The sequence below is a fragment of the Rhinopithecus bieti genome, unplaced genomic scaffold (assembly GCF_001698545.2).
Source record: "Rhinopithecus bieti isolate Rb0 unplaced genomic scaffold, ASM169854v2 scaffold_66718, whole genome shotgun sequence".
Taxonomy (NCBI): domain Eukaryota; kingdom Metazoa; phylum Chordata; class Mammalia; order Primates; family Cercopithecidae; genus Rhinopithecus; species Rhinopithecus bieti.
Window position 1 is genome coordinate 1,292,956 of NW_016825567.1, and position 17,517 is coordinate 1,310,472.

A 17,517-nucleotide genomic window follows, 5' to 3' on the forward strand; every position below is an offset into this window, starting at 1 on the left:
AAAAAAAAAAAAAAAAAAAAAAAAAAAAAAAAAAAAAAAAAAGACAGAATTTTTATTAAAATTATTTATAACATAACCACATTTATTTAAGCACATATTCCAATATCAAACAGCAACTTCCAACAATGCAAAAACCACAATTACTTTTGCGCTCACCTAAAATAAATATGCATCCTACTAGTCAAGGTAGAAATTTGATTTTTCTACCTTTCAATATGTTGTTTCTACTACTAAGAATATGTTTGTCCTTTTATTCAATTGACAAATTCCTATTTATTCTTCAGTTTTTAAAAAAATCATTCCTAAACATTCCAGGAAAAATTGTGTGTTCCTTCTTCCATAGTTATATAGTACTGCATGTCACCACTTGTGTGGAATTAACTTTCTGAATTGTAATAATAAACTTTATTTGGCTTTGATCTCATGGGCCAGGGGACTCCTTTTGTTCGGAAATAATCTGTTCTTCTTTATACTACACGGCTTAGCACAAGGCTTGGCACAAAGCAGGGAATCTGTAAACATTGCTGAACCAATGAATGTGCCTCTTTGTCTTTGATTCCTACATGCCTTCTAGGAACTAGAGATAAAAATTGAGACGGAGATAATGAGGTATTCACACAAGCAAGTATTTTTTTTTTTCCTGATGTTTTCTCACTTCCATAGCTTTAATATGGTTACACCCCATTAACATAGCTCACACCAATCAATTTTAGCCAATATGGTTCAACTAACTTTTTCTTTACCTTCCATACCATACGCAATGAGGGAGGTATTTTCATGTACTTATCTCATTTAACCCTCAAAACCAAACTCCTTGTACAGATGAACATGATACTCAGAGTGTTTACATAAATTAACCCAAATAAATATAAATTATGTTTTACCTTCTACTTTGCAATAATTACAGGCTCACAGGAAGTTCCAAAATTAGTACAAAGAGTTTCCATGTATCCTTCACCCAGTTTTTCCCAATGGGGCATGAAGATGAACAGATCATTTCGTCACAAGGAGTCCCTGTCCCATGAGACCAAAGATAAATAAAGCCAGTTACTACTATTCAGGGGGTCAACTCCACACAAGTTGTGGCATAAAATACTATGTAACTGTGGAAGGAGGACCCCCCAATTTTTGTACAACATGTGTGACATCAAACTAGGAAATGGTCATTAGTGCAATGTTTGTGCATAGTTCTATAACATTTTATCACGAGTTAATTCATGTAGCCAGAACCAAAATCTAGATACAGGGCTAAAGATCTTTGTCCCCTAAGCACAAAGATCTTTCTTGTATTCTCTCTTTATAGTTACATGCATCCCTCCCCCATGCACCATGTCTAATCCCCTTTTATTTTACCATTTTGTTTCTTCCTTCCTGGTGTTCCAAGGTTCATTCTTTTATTGCTTTATTTCTGTGTACAGATTTTTTTTGGCAATTCTTTTATGGCAGGTCAACTAAAGACAAACTTAGTTTTCTTCATTAGAGAATGTTTTGATTTCTCCTTTATTGCCAAATGATGTTTTGGCTTAGGATAGAATACTGAGTTCAATCAAAGATGTCACTCATTATTTAACATTCTATTTTACAATTCTGTAATTTTGTCATTTATAGAATGCCATGTAAGTGTACACATAAATGTAAGTGTACAAAGGTTATGTACTGCCATATAGTACATAATCTTTAAAATTAGCTTTTTATATTCAGCATAATGTCCTTGAGATCTTTCCCAGTTATAGTGTATATTAAGTTTATTCTTTTTTATTGCAGAATAATATCTCATTATATGAATGCATCACAATTTTCTAACCCATTCAAATATTATAGAATATTTTGATTGCTTTCAGTTTTTGTTTATAATAAAGCTGCTATGAACAATCATGTTTCTTTTCCATCTTTTTATTTTTCAGCCTAAAGATATTGTCATATTTTAAGTGAGTCTCTTGAAGACAGCCTATAGTTGATACAACATATGCATTCCTTAATCTGCTTCGCCAACCTATTTTGATTGATGTATTTAAACCATTTACATGTAATTTAATTATTGATTCATTAGGACTTAAGTCTGACTTTTCTTTTCTTTTTTTCTTTTGTTGCTTCTCGTTTTGTTTCTCTATTTTCTTTTCTTGCATTCCTGTGGGTTACTTGAGCAGTTTTTAGAACTCTGTCTTATCGCTAGAGTTTTTGAATATATCTCTGTACAGCTTTTTTAGTAATTGCTCTATGTGTTGCCTTACAAACGCATTACTTACCGTAGTCTAAGGATGTCCAACCTTTACTAGTTCCAGCAAAGTATAGAAAACTTAGTGCCTTTTACATTCCTTTACCCCATTTAAAATATATGCATCTTAAATATTTTCTCTGCATACATGATAAAGTATTTTTATGATGATAATGTACTATAGTTTTTAACTGTCAAGCAAATTTGGAAGACTCAAGAGAAGGAAAGTATTTTGTATTGACCTATCTTTTTTATTTTTACCATTCTTCTCACTCCAACCTGATGCCCTAAGTTTCCTTCTTTCATTGTTTTATTCTATTTAGAAAAATTTTTATAGCCATTCTTTTATGGCAGTTCAACTGAAGACTGATTCTCTTAGTCTTCCTCATCATAGAATGTTTTGATTTTTTTCTTTATTTCTGAAGGATATTTTGGTTAAGTTAGAATACCGAGTTTAATAAAAGATGTCAGTCATTATTTAACATTGAGGGAGGCTTAAAAGGGTCATATGGCAATATTTGGAAATCATGTGGGTTAAAGTATAGAAATTTAGAAAGATAAAGAAGCAGTATTTTCTATGTTTTTCACAAGTATTGCCATGGATATACCTCAGTTATAAGTTTAATATTGTAAACTGTCAATCAAGAATACAAAATAGTTTCTGAAGTAGGAGATTTTAAAGATGTTGAAACTGTTCAATGAGATTTACTTCAGAATAAACAGAGTAAACAAAATAAAATAGTCTGTAGACTATGGATCAGCAACTTAAAGCCTTTGGGCCAAAGTGTCCTGCTGTCTTTTTTGTAAGTAAAGATTTTTTTGGAAAATCACTATGCTCATTCCTTTATTTATTGTTTATTACTGCTTTAACTCTACAGCAGTAGAAGTGAATAGTTGCAACAGAGACTATATGGACAGCAAAGCCTAAGTTACTTACTATCAGGTCCTTTAAAAAATATTTGCTGACTCCTGCATCAGATATTTTAAAAGACGTTTAGGTCTTAAGTTTTGTTTCCCAGCTGAGATAAATAGATTTAGCATATTAAAACTTCTGTAGCTATCTTAAATATAGCCTTAAGACAGCAAATGTTAATTCCTAATTATCTGAAAAACTAGGAGACAGTAAAACATGAAAATTATGAGCTAAAATCTATGAACACTGCTTGGATCTATTGTTTAAATTAATTATGAAAATAGTTTAAGTCATTGCAGTTATATACCAGAAAGTGTTATTTCTTATTAGTACTCTCAATTCTATTGCCTTTCCTCTTTATTCAAAGGAAGCCTTCTTAGAAATACTGAGAGCTGGTCCAACACCAAGTGTGTTATGAAGAGACTGCGTACATGTACTTCTTCCGTGCTGGCAGCCTCTCACCCAAACACTGTAATTCTTTACGAACCTTGCTTCAGGTTTGCAATCCTAACACTACACTCTGCTCTTTGATGTTAGAAGAAGAAAAAAAAAAAATCAGTAAAACCAGCAATTTATGCTGATGACATTTCAACAATACCAGATCTTCAGATTACAAACTATGGTTCTAGTTCCATTGCAGAGTTGCATTCCATGTGGAGCTTTTGTGAATTTCCATAATGACCTTACATAATGGATAATTATATAATGAATGAATCTACATAATGATGGCAAGTTAAACTTTCATCATAGGATTACACATCAATAATTTATATACGCAGTTAAAATTGTCTCTTCTTTCTGAGAGTGTTCCTTATAAATCTAACTTTTATTTGTCTGTTTCCAAAGTCCCCTCTAATTCTAACCAGTAAGGGGTGAGCTATGTTAATTTTTAAATTCAGAGCTGTTAATACCTGTGATTTGAATAAAGAAAGAAAATTTCTAGTATTTTAAGACACATATAGTGCCAAACAATGGGCCTCATGATATGATGATGAATCATTTTATTAAAAAAAAAAAAAATCCACAATACTTCGGAGGAAGTGCTGTACCCATAAAACAACAAGAAAGCAGGAACCACCAAACATTTCAAAAAGTCTTTCTTTTTCTTTATGGAATTTTATTTTCTGAGAGAGCAGGGGGCATTTAAAAAAATGATCATGCCACGTTATTTCCCCTGTGGTGGACTGAATCTGGGGAGCAGATAATGCTTAACATTAGACTGTCTGCATTTTGAGAATTTGACTTTTTCAAGAGTCTTTCCCTTAGTGATTTTCGTATCATGTTGCACGCATAGGGAAAGTAGTACATAAGTGGTTATATCTAAACAAGTTAGGAGCGTGTTTAGAAGTTATTATCTTGGGCCAGGCACGGTGGCTCACGCCTGTAATCCTAGCACTTTGGGAGGCTGAGGTGGGCAGATCACTTGAGGCCAGGAGTTCAAGACCAGCCAGGGCAACATGCCAAAACCCTGTCTCTACTAAAAATACAAAAAGTAGCCGGGCATGGTGGCACATGCTTGTAATCCCAGCTACTTGGGAGGCCGAGGCAGGAGGATCACATGAACCCAGAAGGAGGAGGTTGCAATGACCTGAGATCATCCCAGTGCACTCAAGCCTGGGTGACAGAGTGAGACTCCGTCAAAAAAATAAAAATAAAAAAAGCCCGGGCGAGGGGGCTGACACCTGTAATCTCAACACTTTGGGAGGCTGAGGTGGGCGGATCACGAGGTCAGGAGATCAAGACCATTCTGACTAACAGGGTGAAGCCCCATCTCTACTAAAAATACAAAAAATTAGCCAGGCGTGGTGGCACGCACCTGTAATCCCAGCTACTTGGTTGGCTGAGCCAGGAGAATCGCTTGAACCCGGGAGGAGGAGGTTGCGGTGAGCCGAGATCGGGCCACTGCACTCCAGCCTAGGTGACAGAGTGAGACTCCGCCTCAAAAAAAAAAAAAAAAAAAAAAAAGCTATTATCTTGGAAAATGCAACCTTTACTTTGGTTATAAATTTCATGCTAATTCATGCTGAGGTGGGACTCTACAGATGGAAATTCCATTCATAATATTAGATGGGTACTATAAGTATTCAGAATGAACATTAGGTACTACCAGTGTATACAATGAGCCCATCTAATACTTACATTAAGTATTATTTGTTCGGCACTTAGTATAGCCCAGGCACTGCTCTAACATAGGTTAACACATATTAACTAGTATTCTTGTGAAATATTATAACTATGCAATACATTCAGGAGAAAAACAGCATGATGTTAATTTGAATGCAAGTTGTACTGATCATTTGAACCCCATAGCCAATGAAGGTATAATTTGATTGCTCTCACCCATAAATGTAAAGTTGTATTCATCAAGGCTAATTTTATACACAAATAAAACCTACTGGAATTTTGCATTGTACTTGGATCCTTATTGAAATATATATGAGTAAGAAAGAGAAAATAGCTTAATAATGATTTTTTAAAAATCAAGACCCAATGTGTCCTCGACAATTATAGAAAAGAGCACATGGTTGGCTTATAGTAAATTATTATTAGAAGAGTTTTGACCCCTGGTGTAATAGAGCACTATATCAATTTTTTCTTCACTCAAAATGAGTATTTTGCTATGGAATATTAATTGTGCAACAGCTCATTTTAAAATTATGTTTTTCTTGGTTAACTTGACCATAATTAGGAATAATCATCACTAGTAGAAAATTATAATGATTATAATAATCTTGGACTATATATCAGTAAAATTATGTTAAACTTTTAATTATAATCATTCTCACTTTTAGTATGCTAAATCATTAAGATTCGGGCAAGTGAAACTACATGTTTTAAGCAATTACAGTTACACTGTAGTCATTTAATAAACATTTGTTACAAGAAAAGATATTTTAGAATATTGTAAAATCTTAATGTGATTAATAAATGTATCTGATTAATCTTTTAAACATTAATAAGACTAATAATTATTTATACTCATAACCTACATGACTAGATCATTTTCTAAAGAAGTTACAGAATAAATAAATATCATTTTTATAATTATTAAACTCCTATTGAAAAGGCAACATTACATAGTGCTTAAAAGGACTATGGTTAGTACTTGGGTTACCTGGTTTGAGATTCCTCCTCTGCCATTCACTGCATGTGTTAGCCTGAATATATTTCTGAAGCTCCCTATGCTTCAGTTTCTTCATTTGCAAAATGAAGATGATAATAATAGCAGCAACGTAACAGGGTTGTTACACAAAAGAGATATTACAGGCAAAGAGTTAAAAATAAAAAACGCATCCAAAATTAAGAGCTTTAACGTTTTAGCTATTATTATTAAAATTTGTCTTATACTTCATTTTTTACATAGAAGTTGTTTGAGGACAGATAATAAAAGATGGTGATGAATACTGTATTCTTATGTGATAAAATCGGGTAAATTCAAGGTAATGATTGCCCTTCTAAACTGGTGAAATTTTATTTTGTGTTTTGTTTTGCTATATAAAAGTATGAGAGGAGAATGTTTACTGGGCAATCACCAGAATGATTCTAAAACAAAATTTTTACTTATTCAGATTTCATAAACTCTGGGTAATGACAGGGGAGGACAAGAAACACAATATATTAGAGAAGGGTTACATTTTTTAAGAGTTTTTAAAATCTGGTTTCATTCTGTGCTATAGAAAAAAGCCTATCAAAATTAAGAACAAAAGAAAAGAATCTTTCACACAGCTATAGATTCCTGAGCGGTTGGCATCAGAATAAAGGAACCCAGTCTCTCCGAGACTTCCATATAACTATTAACCTAAACAAAGCCAAAGTAAGAAGATGTAAAGGATACTAGGACAAGAGGGCTATTAATGATGATGCCATATTTTTCTTCTTATTATTAATTTGGCAAATTAGCTAATCTTAGGTTGTTACGCCGTCCAATTTTGGCCTGTTAAAGTTTCAAAAATTTTATGAAGAGTATTCTCTATCAGAAGACAGTACTTTGACTCTCTATAAAATGTCTCAAAGGGAATTTTGTCCAGAGGGAAGAGAGTCAACACCCATGAAGTGTCTCCCAGCATAATACAAATATCTCACGAAATGGTGAAAGACTAATTTTGGCAGATCGACAAAAGAGGTAAAATGCAACATTTATTGCACGTAAATGCTATATGTAAATTTTTCCCAAGAGGTCATGACTTAAAAAACTAGACTCATTGTATATTTTTTGTCTAAGGCTCTGCTTCACTGTAATCTTCAGAAATGTATAGAGAATATTATTGCATGAATTTATAAATTAATAACAAACCTTTCTAAAGTCTTGAGAACTTACCCTCAAAATATATAGGATTATGGAATTTATTAAACCAGTTTGTTTTTGAGGATTTCTTTCACCTTTCCTGTTAGTCAGTTTTGTTTTTTTTTTAATGTTCATTTTGCATTAGGTTTGAATGTAATTCAGTACCAGCCGTATTGTTTCTGGACTGTGCTGAAGCTCTGAAGATGTATTACACCCATGCATCATCATAGCATTGTCATTCTGACGATGTATTAGTGTAATACATCTTCAGAGCCCTCAAATGAGAAGCTGTCTGCGAGGAAAGGAGAGAGGAGCAAATTCAATTCAATTACAGTACAAAAGAACCAGTTGAAGAGAAGGAAAGAACGCCCAGAGCAAGATTCTCTATGGAGTTGATTACAACTGGGTATTTCATGAAAGTAGATTCCATTTTTTCTTTTGTGACATGACAAGAAATAATTATGGATTTTGAACACATATCTATAGAGATAAAATGGCTTCTCAGCCCTTGCTGTTTAACTCAGGAGAGGCCTGACGTGGGTGTTTTTGAGGCATTTGATTTAAGGGGAAGTTGTAAAAGCAATGCTATTTATTCAGTATGTTAATCCACATTATATAGTTGCCCTACAGATTAGTTTACTAAAATGTGACATAAGGCAATAAGGAGTGCTACCCTTTCAAAACAGTCTTAGATGACACTTTTCAAATTTTCAGACACAAGTGAAGAGGAACAATGGCTAACTAAAAAGTGATCATCAGGCAACAAATGAGAGAACCAACACATTTCAGCCAGAACCTGACTATTTCCACTAGATTCTGCAGCCTGGAGTGATCAATAAGTCTCCTTGCTAGTGTAACTTTTTCTTGGATATCTCTCACGTATTAAAAAACACAGAGACTCAATTTCATCATAAGACAAATAAATCTGAGGCTTAAAGAGTTCAATCTAGACTTAACATGTTTTGCAAAAATAGATTAATAAAATACCCTTAACTCATTACATAAAAGTTATATTATAAATATTTATTTTACATCTATTTTCTTCGAAACTCATCTATTCAACACTTAACTATGTCAGACTTTGTGCAAGAATTTAAGTATGTAGCAATAAGAGGAAAAAATATAGTTACCACCATCAAGGAGTTTAAAATCTTGCTGGAAGAGACATAATATGAAGAGTGAAAAAAATTACACATTAACAATACAACAATGATGTATTTTTGCAGAGTTGTCTTTTAAACTGAGCCTTGAAGTTTAAGGACAGGAAGTTGCTAATTGATGGGAACAACATTTAAAATGCTTGAAGACAAGACAAAAGTTGTTTTGTTCTAAGACTGAAGTCAGTGGTCATGGAACAAACTGAGAGGAGGGGAAGGGAGCAACTTAAGTTGGGCTTGGAGAAGGTTAGTTGGGGCTGGACAGATCAAATAAGGATAATAGACCATGGTGAGAGATTAGGATTTTTTTTTTGCCTGAATGCAAAAGGAAGTTATAGAAAGTTCTGGAGCACGTAAATAATGTGATTTAATTTTAATTTTTAGAAGATATTTTTAGTGCTATGTAGAGAATGAGTTGCAGAGAAAGCATGAAGCAGAATAGGGATATCATTTAGGAATCTACAGTAGTAGCTGAGATATTGACTTGAGGGTAATGACAGTAGAGGTGAAGAGGACTAGGGGCATCTCATAATATTGTACAGGTAAAACCAAAAGACTGATAGATTGGAGATGGGGAATGCCTCTTAGTTTTCTGGCTTCATCGATGTGGAGAATAAGCATGTCATTAAATGAGATGAGGTAGCATAGAGGAGAGGAGAAGGATATTTGAAAGAAAAATCAGAATTTCTGTTTTGCTATGTTAATTGTAAGGCATGTTAGACACTCAAATGAAAATGTCAGTGAATAATTGGATATATGAAGCTTTTTCCCAAGGAAGAGGTCGGGACAATAAATGAAACTTGGAATCATAAATGTAAATCTGTCCCAAGCAGGCAGAGTAGACAGACAGCAGAGAGCCCAAGGCCAGTATCTGAAGACTTGGAAGACAAGAGCAAGAGACTGAGAAAGAGATTCCAGTGTGACAGATGAAGATCTAGAAGAGTGAAGCTCAGCAAGAAGAGGGGTTTAGTAATGAGAAAGTGATCTAATGAGTTAAAATATAACAAAAGATGTAATAAGATATATTGAAAGGTGTCTATTATATTTAGCAGCATGGAGATCCTTTCTGACCTTCATAAAAGCAGTTTCAGTGAATCTGTGGGAACTGGAGCCAGACTGGATGAGCTGAATAGGGAATGCAGGTGGGAATGGGGAGTTTTGTGGTGAGGTAGAGAAGAAAAATAGGATATTTGTTGGACTGCTGTTTAGGGTTCCAGATAAGGATGCTGTTCTAAGAGAGAGAATAGTATGACAACCCAATGTATCTATCATTTAGCTTCAGCAGTAATTGATGCATAGCTAATTTTGTTCATCTAAACTGCCTCCCCAACTTAAGAGGGGATTTTTCCTTATTTCACCAAAAGTATTTACGTTAAAAGGACCATACTAATAATGGACCATAAACAATTGCAGAACACTGAAACTCTAATGTATCATACAAGAAAATGGACATAGTAGCAATTTTGAAGTGATTCCCTCTCCTCGTTTATATTTTCTTTGTAAGCCCACTATGTAGAGGTCTTCAGTGAGCCACTCTGTTTGACCAACACAGAGAGCACGAGGAGCCCAGCACCTCTGAGGTGGGTACTGTGTGCTGGTCATTAGGTTCCACTTCCTCAGCTCTGCTACTGGAGCCTTTCCTGCCACTTCTGAGGAACACAAAGTTCCTCAACGGCAGCTCTTTCAGGAAAGCTTCAAGTCTCCTCTTTTTGATAGTACGTGCGCTCTCTCTCTCTTAGTTCCGTTCCATTTCTTTATCCTGAAATCGTGTGTGCTTTATGCTCAATTCATCACCCCAGGTGTCTGCTGCTGCTGACTGGGACTGTCACCTGGCAGTTTATTGCTCAAAGAAATCACTGTCATTTTCCTTTCCTTGTGGTCTGTAACAGGAGGTGCAGTCTTCGAAAAAGTCAGCATTTCTCTTCCCAGGTGTTCCTCTGCTCTCCAGCCGTCACATATTGCCAACTGCTCCTATCACCATTCTGAAATGTTACAGAGCATATGTTGGATTCACAGAGTTAATCAGGAAGAAGGAAGAAAGCTATTGAGTGTAGTTGCCAGATAGTTAGAAAAAAAAAAAAAAGTGCTTCTGTCTGCATACCTGTTGAATACAATTTGTACTGTAACGAGTTTACTTGCTCATTCTCAATAAGAAAAATACTCAAATACAATTTTAGCTTATAACTAAAAAAAAAAAAAGTTTGTATGATATACTTGATGAATTTCTTAGATCCTTAAATTTGTATTGAACCTCTCAAATGCTGCTTCTGTGATACTTTGTGTCCACGACTAGTCTAATAAAGTAATCTTAAAGTGATAAGGTAAAATTAAAAGTCTGATATAGGTAGTTTGGCAATGGAACTGGATTCCAACCTTTATTTGGCTCTGCAAATTTATACTCTTTAGGATTTCTTCCTACAGATGGAGGACTAATCAGATGTGAGGGGGTTGAATAGAATATGATTTCTCCAAACCCCACTAAATTGAAGAAGGACACATGTTAAGCTTTTCAACGCCCTGACATAATCATCTTTAATCACGATGTCTAAGCTAAATAGCAAACATGCCTAGATTAAGATGTGCAATTCAAATTGTCTTTCACAAATTGTAGTTATACACTGCTCTTCGATTTTATTATTTTAAAATTATTCTTTTATTTGCATCTGTAAGACATTTACAAATTAGAAATCTACCCATGAAAAGTGATATGGACCTATTAAAGATACAGTGGCAGCTCATTCTCCGAATATAAAGAAGGGAATATATAACCACTAGAAAAATCAGAGGAGAAATCTTGTTAACAATCCCCAGGCAGAAGACAGTCTTGGTATCACTGATTCCCTATAGCAAATGATGGAAAGAGTAGTATCTAGGTCTATAATTACTAATTATAAGGACGATTATTACCATTCTGAATTAAGTATTGACACATGGGCAAAAGACTCCTGAGATATATTACACCACTCACTGCTGCCACTTCTAAGGATTCATATGGGTGTAGTCAACACCATTTTTTATCTCTGCTAGAGTGCAAGATCTGTAAGAGGTGAATGTATTTCTACCTCGATCCTCATTATACTTACATATAGTACATGCTACATATATATATATATATATGTATATTTTTTGAATGAATGATAAAACCCAGAATAATTAGGTAATTTTAGGTAATGATTTGAGCTCTTCTTTCACTACCCTTGATAGCAATACAATATCAACACTATCTTTGTGTGACTACTATTGTCTGCCAGGCAATATATTAATTTTCTTAATTAAACCTCAACAAATACCTATATTACAGGTGGTATTGTTTGCATTTTTGAGTGAAAGAACCTGAGACTCTTAGTATTTTATCATTTTCCCAAGGACTACAACTAGTTTCTAAGTCGTAATTCACACTCAATTCTGATAGACCCCAAAGCCCAAGCTATTAACCATTACTAAAGGAAGGTAGAGAATATAAATTACTAGCTACATGGACTTGCAAAAAAGTAGAATTAGAATCTCCAGTTCATGGGCTTACTATTGTAGAATAATTTTCACATCAAAATGACTATGATTTTCTGGAAGAATTTCCAACATAGAGAGCTAAAACATAGACCTGAAACCATGTTAAGTAGTGAATCCCCTTTTCCTGGAAATAGTAATAAAGACTGAATAATCTTTATTATTATAAATGTTATAATAATATTATAGGCAGGAATATTAGGCAGGAATGTTGCCTAAGTGAACTCTGCCATTTATGAAAGTGAGAGGGTACATTACTTATTGATTCCATAATATTTGATTTATAGACCAGGGAGATATTTCCTTTTAATGTGGAGAAGGTCTTTATTTAACCAAGAAATATATTAAAGAAAATTTTGCTATCTGCTCTCACCATTATTTCATAAACCAAAGATAGATTCACGCAAAAGAGGCAAACATGGCATACACTTAGAATAAAATAGCCCTATGCAAAATGATAGTTGATAATCTTATATCATATATTAATCTTTATGTGTTTGTTTGCCTAGTTAGCTGGCCAGTAAAACCAAAATTGTGTATTTCCTCTAGATCAAGAATCAACAAACTACATGTGGGAAAATTCCTTTCCCTGCCTATTTTTGTGTATAAAGTTGTATTAGAACATAGTCACACTCATTTGTTTTTGTATTGTCTGTGACTTCTTTCATGTGGCAAGAGCAGAGTTGAGTAGTTGCAATGGAAAACCTATGGCCTGCAAGTAAGAAAATGTTTACTACCAGGAATTTTACAAAAACAGCTTAGTGACCCCTTACAGAAATTATAAAAGGACCCCATCTCTTATTTAAAGAACTTGTTTCCTTCTCAGTATTACACTGAATATGGACTCCTATTGCATCTTAGAAGGCCAATACTTTTATTTTCTGGTTAGTACTTCCAGCATATTGTATAATTCCTATAGAGAAATGTTTCTATATTTCTTCTTCAACTAATTATTTAAATATATCAATATGTTCTTAATTTTGCCAATCCAATTAGCCAAAGATCCAGATGACCACTACATTTCCAACAAATTCTGTGACTTTAAAATTTCATATTCTCATGTGACAATAAATTTTCCATTCACATAATGTCCTCCATATCTATGTCAATAATAATTTTAAACAGAATTCTGAAAGGGTATATCCTTGACTGCATTTTTCTATTGGTAGAGAAAATGTGTCGTCTGGCCTCCCCTTCAGGAAGCATGCTGCTCTGAGCCAATAGTCACTTATGAGACAGGCAATTTTTTTTTTTTCTTTTTTTTGGAAAAGGAGCTTGGAATTGGTACATTTACCTGGGAGGCCTGTGGGCCTCCATTGATTGACAGCCAGAGAAGCAGCTCTGGGCTGAATAGCTCCTGGGTAGTAAGGTAAAAGTCACTGTTTGACCAACATTCAATGGGTAGAGAAAGCACAAGAAACAAACAGTGGGAGAAAAAAAGTTGTCAAAATCAATAAGGTCTCTGTTTGGGATTTGGGAAGTTAAACAATGGGGAAATGTGTGATTTTATAGTATTGATTTTCAGAGACATCCTCAACAGAGCCTCTTAAATGCCCTTAACAGGGATTCATTGTGTTAAATGTTGATCATTCACTGTTCTATGACTCAAATACTTTTCTTGAAGTGCTCAAATTATACTGAAATCTAAACTATCATAAGCACTATTTCTATGCTTTAGAGGTGAAATAAGTAAACTGTATAAATAAATTTAAAATTTCAGATTCAAATAACATATCTTGGGATGCTCATTACTGACCTTAGCTAAGAGTTCATCTCTTATTGAAGGGGACATAAAAACTGAAACTACTGAATTACTCAGTCACATGGGATATTACTTGGTGTAATATCAGGCTAAAAAAGGAATGCAGGCTAAAGAAAGAACCAAAACAACAAAACAAAGAATGATAGATTCATACCAAATATTTTACTATATTCTCACACCTCAAATGAAAGTACACCTGCATAAGATCATCACTAAGGTATTTGCACTCCAAAGTCCTTCAATTCTGTGAATCTAGTCATAAACTAAGTTCTATAGATGGAATATATAGCATTTGTTCTCATTATATTGTTCTAAAATACATATAAATCAATTTATATACATGTGCACACACAGAACCGTGGAGACTTGATGAAGACATTTTAAAAAATCTTTGGGGTAAAATAAAACTAAAGCTTCTTTAAAAATATGAACAATTAAGTAATATACAATAAGATGGTTTGGCTGTGTCCCCACCCAGATCTCATCTTGAATTGTATCTCCCACAATTCCCACATGTTATGGGAGGGACCCAGTGAGAATTAATTGAATCAAGGGGGTGGGTTTTTCCCACGCTGTCTCTTGATGGTGAATATGTCTTATAAGAGCTGATGGTTTTATAAAGAGGGGTTCCCCTGCACAAGTTCTCTCTTCCCTGCCACCATGTAAGATGTGACTTGCTCCTCCTTCCCTTCTGCCACGATTGTGAAGCCTCCCCAGCCATGTGGAACTGTGAGTCAATTAAACCTCTTTTCTATATATATCTTGGGTATGTCTTTATCAGCAGCATGAAAATGCACTAATGCATACATACTTTCTGGGGAAATCAGTAGCCATTCAGTAAAAATCAAAATCTGACTTTGCTGGTATATAGGGCAAAGAGAATATAACACAATGGTTTATTATCCAAAAGAAGGGAGCAAACCATTTCATCAGGAGAGACTGATTTTTGTAGCATTGTGAGGCATTTTTATATGTGTCTGTAAATCGGGACATTAAACAGTCAACAGGGCTATAGTGACTGCTTCTGTATTAATCATTACATGTTAAAAATAAGCATTTTTTTGGTACTTTACAGTAATCTGACAACAAAATAATGTAGCTTTAAAATGCTGGAGGAGAAAATATCCAACACAACTATTTGCTTCTTCTAAATATTGAACAGGAATTGTTCTTCAAAAAATGAAAAAGTGACATTGGAACTATCTGATCAGGTTCCATGAAATGGAGCAAGAGCTGGATGTTCTTACCTAAGATGAAAGTAGCTTCTGCGAGACGGGCAGACAGGCCAAGTACAGTGAAGGAAAACACAAATGCAAATTAAAGGGCCCAACCAGCTGTCAAAAACAGGATGTCAGAGACATGAGCTCAAAATTAATGAAATTAATAACTATCATTTCCTAAGTATGATTATCAGAGCAAATATGATGTAAGTGCTGCAGATATGCTATACTGCATATTCTTGTAATAACACACAAAGATATACTGATATTATCATGTTCATTGTACTCACCAACAACAACTGAGGTTTCGGTAAATTAAGTGAAAATATTAAGAGGCACTATGGTTGAATAGTTTACCTAAATAAATTTTGAGTATTTTTACATGGAGATAATATTCTATTCTGTGTTTTATTCAAGATTACATTAACTAAATGGTGATTCAGTGAATAATTGTGATACATCAGTAATTGTGATAACAGGAAAAACTGTTTCTTAGTTAAACATCCTCTTCCATATTGCATCAGAACATTCCATTCAAGATGCTGTGATTATAAACACTATTTTTTGTTAGTTTTGGTCATGTAAGTGTGTTTTGATAGAACATATTGAAAGCATCATTCTTATTTTAAGTTAACAAGTTCTCAATGATTTCCAGAAAAACAAAAAAATACTATGATCTTACTTGATTTCTGAAGAGCCCTATTTCATAGTTTGGCTTCATTCTCCTTGTGGAAATGTTTTGACTATTTTCTTCAGATAATTTTCTTTGATCAGTCTCTAATTATTTTTTGTTCCTCTTGTGTGACTCATAAAAAACATATTACGGTCCTTTATAGACCACAGTCCTTCTATGCATTAGAGCTTCAGAAACACTGTCCATGTTTTCATGCCAAAGTGAAATTTATTTAATTTCATTTATTTTAAATTATGCCATCATGTGAGCACCAAATATTCCTTAGGTATATTTTTTCCACTAGTTATAATACAATTTTTTAAGAAGCAGAAATAAATGTCATTGGCATTAGCTAACTAAAAGCTAATAAGCCCACTGAAATATTATAAGTAAATATGCAAATCAAAGGGCATAACCTCTGAACTTTTTATGTGTTTTCTTCAGGATACAGGTATCATAGGTCATTAATAAGGTCTGAATATATCATCACAATTCTCCCTTTATTTGGAAGCTGACATTTGTATAAAACCTAAGAAAACATAGCAGTCTACCTTTAAATTAAAAGAACAAAAGTGAAGATATATATATGTATATCTATATATCTATATATTGAGTATATATATATTCTCTCTCTCTATATATATATATATACACACACACACACACTCAGTGAATTAATGCAGACCTATTTCTATGTTTCATTAGAAATGAACTTCAAATTAAGCATCAGGAACTACATTGTGTACTAACATTATTAATTATCAAGAAACTTTGTAACACTGAGTTTGTAGAGGACTTTACTTAAGAAAGTAATCATATACTGTCAGCCAGTATGTATGGTAAAGTAGGGAAAATGGAAAGAACACTAGACTGGGAGTCAAAATAATTATTTTCTCTCAAATTTCTTCTATTGTACCTTGTACTGCTGAGCAAAGTATTTAACATCTTTGGGATTTGGTCTTCCTATATGTAAATGAGGAAAGTTACACTTCTTCAACTGAATTGTTTTAATGACAAAATAGAATAATCAACATCAAAGTATTTACAAAATTAGAAGTCTTCCACAAACTTAAAAAATATATTGGTAGCCTTATTCTGTCGAATACAGTTGTATTTGAAAGAACCTGGATGATAGAAATTAGTTTTAATTTCTCTAACTCTATTTTCTTTCCCTAAAACTTTGGAAGCCAGATCCCTCTAACTCTAATCAAACACAAATGTTAAAAAAGAAAGGTGAAGGATGGGATATGGGTGGGGAAGAATTCAAGATTATTATAAAAATGAGAAATCCACCCATTCTACCTCTTCTCTTTGATTGTTTCTATTATTATATAAAAACGGGCTGGACGTGGTGGCTCATACCTGTAGTCCTAGTAGTTTGGGAGGCTGAGACAGGTGGATCATTTGAGGTCAGGAGTTTGAGACTAGACTGGTCAAGATGGTGAAACCCTATCTCTACGAAAAATTACAGAAATTAGCCAGGGGTGGTGGCCCATGCCTGTAGTCCCAGCTACTTGAGAGGCTGGGGCAGGAGAATCGCTCAAACCCAGGAGGTGGAAGCTGCAGTGAACTGAGATCACGCCACTGCGCTCCAGCCTGGGTGACAGAGCAAGACTGTCTTAAAAGAAAAAAAAAGGCCGGGCGCGGTGGCTCAAGCCTGTAATCCCAGCACTTTGGGAGGCCGAGATGGGCGGATCACGAGGTCAGGAGATCGAGACCATCCTGGCTAACACGGTGAAACCCCGTCTCTACTAAAAAATACAAAAAGCTAGCCGGGCGAGGTGG

At 34.3% G+C, this 17,517-nt stretch overlaps 1 protein-coding gene and 1 long non-coding RNA gene across 3 annotated transcripts in view; one reads left to right on the plus strand and one right to left on the minus strand.

Annotated features, from left to right (window-relative positions):
• The window catches only part of NEGR1 (neuronal growth regulator 1), a 924,209-nt gene that overhangs the window by 534,050 nt on the left and 372,642 nt on the right, over positions 1–17,517 (plus strand). The window lies entirely within an intron of this gene.
• The window catches only part of LOC108522696 (uncharacterized), an 8,983-nt gene continuing 1,554 nt past the window's right edge, over positions 10,089–17,517 (minus strand). Inside the window, exons 2-3 of the long non-coding RNA XR_001883577.1 lie at positions 15,087–15,173; positions 10,089–10,552 (exon numbers count right to left, since the gene is read on the minus strand). This is a non-coding gene — a long non-coding RNA (uncharacterized LOC108522696). The remainder of the gene's footprint in view (positions 10,553–15,086; positions 15,174–17,517) is intronic.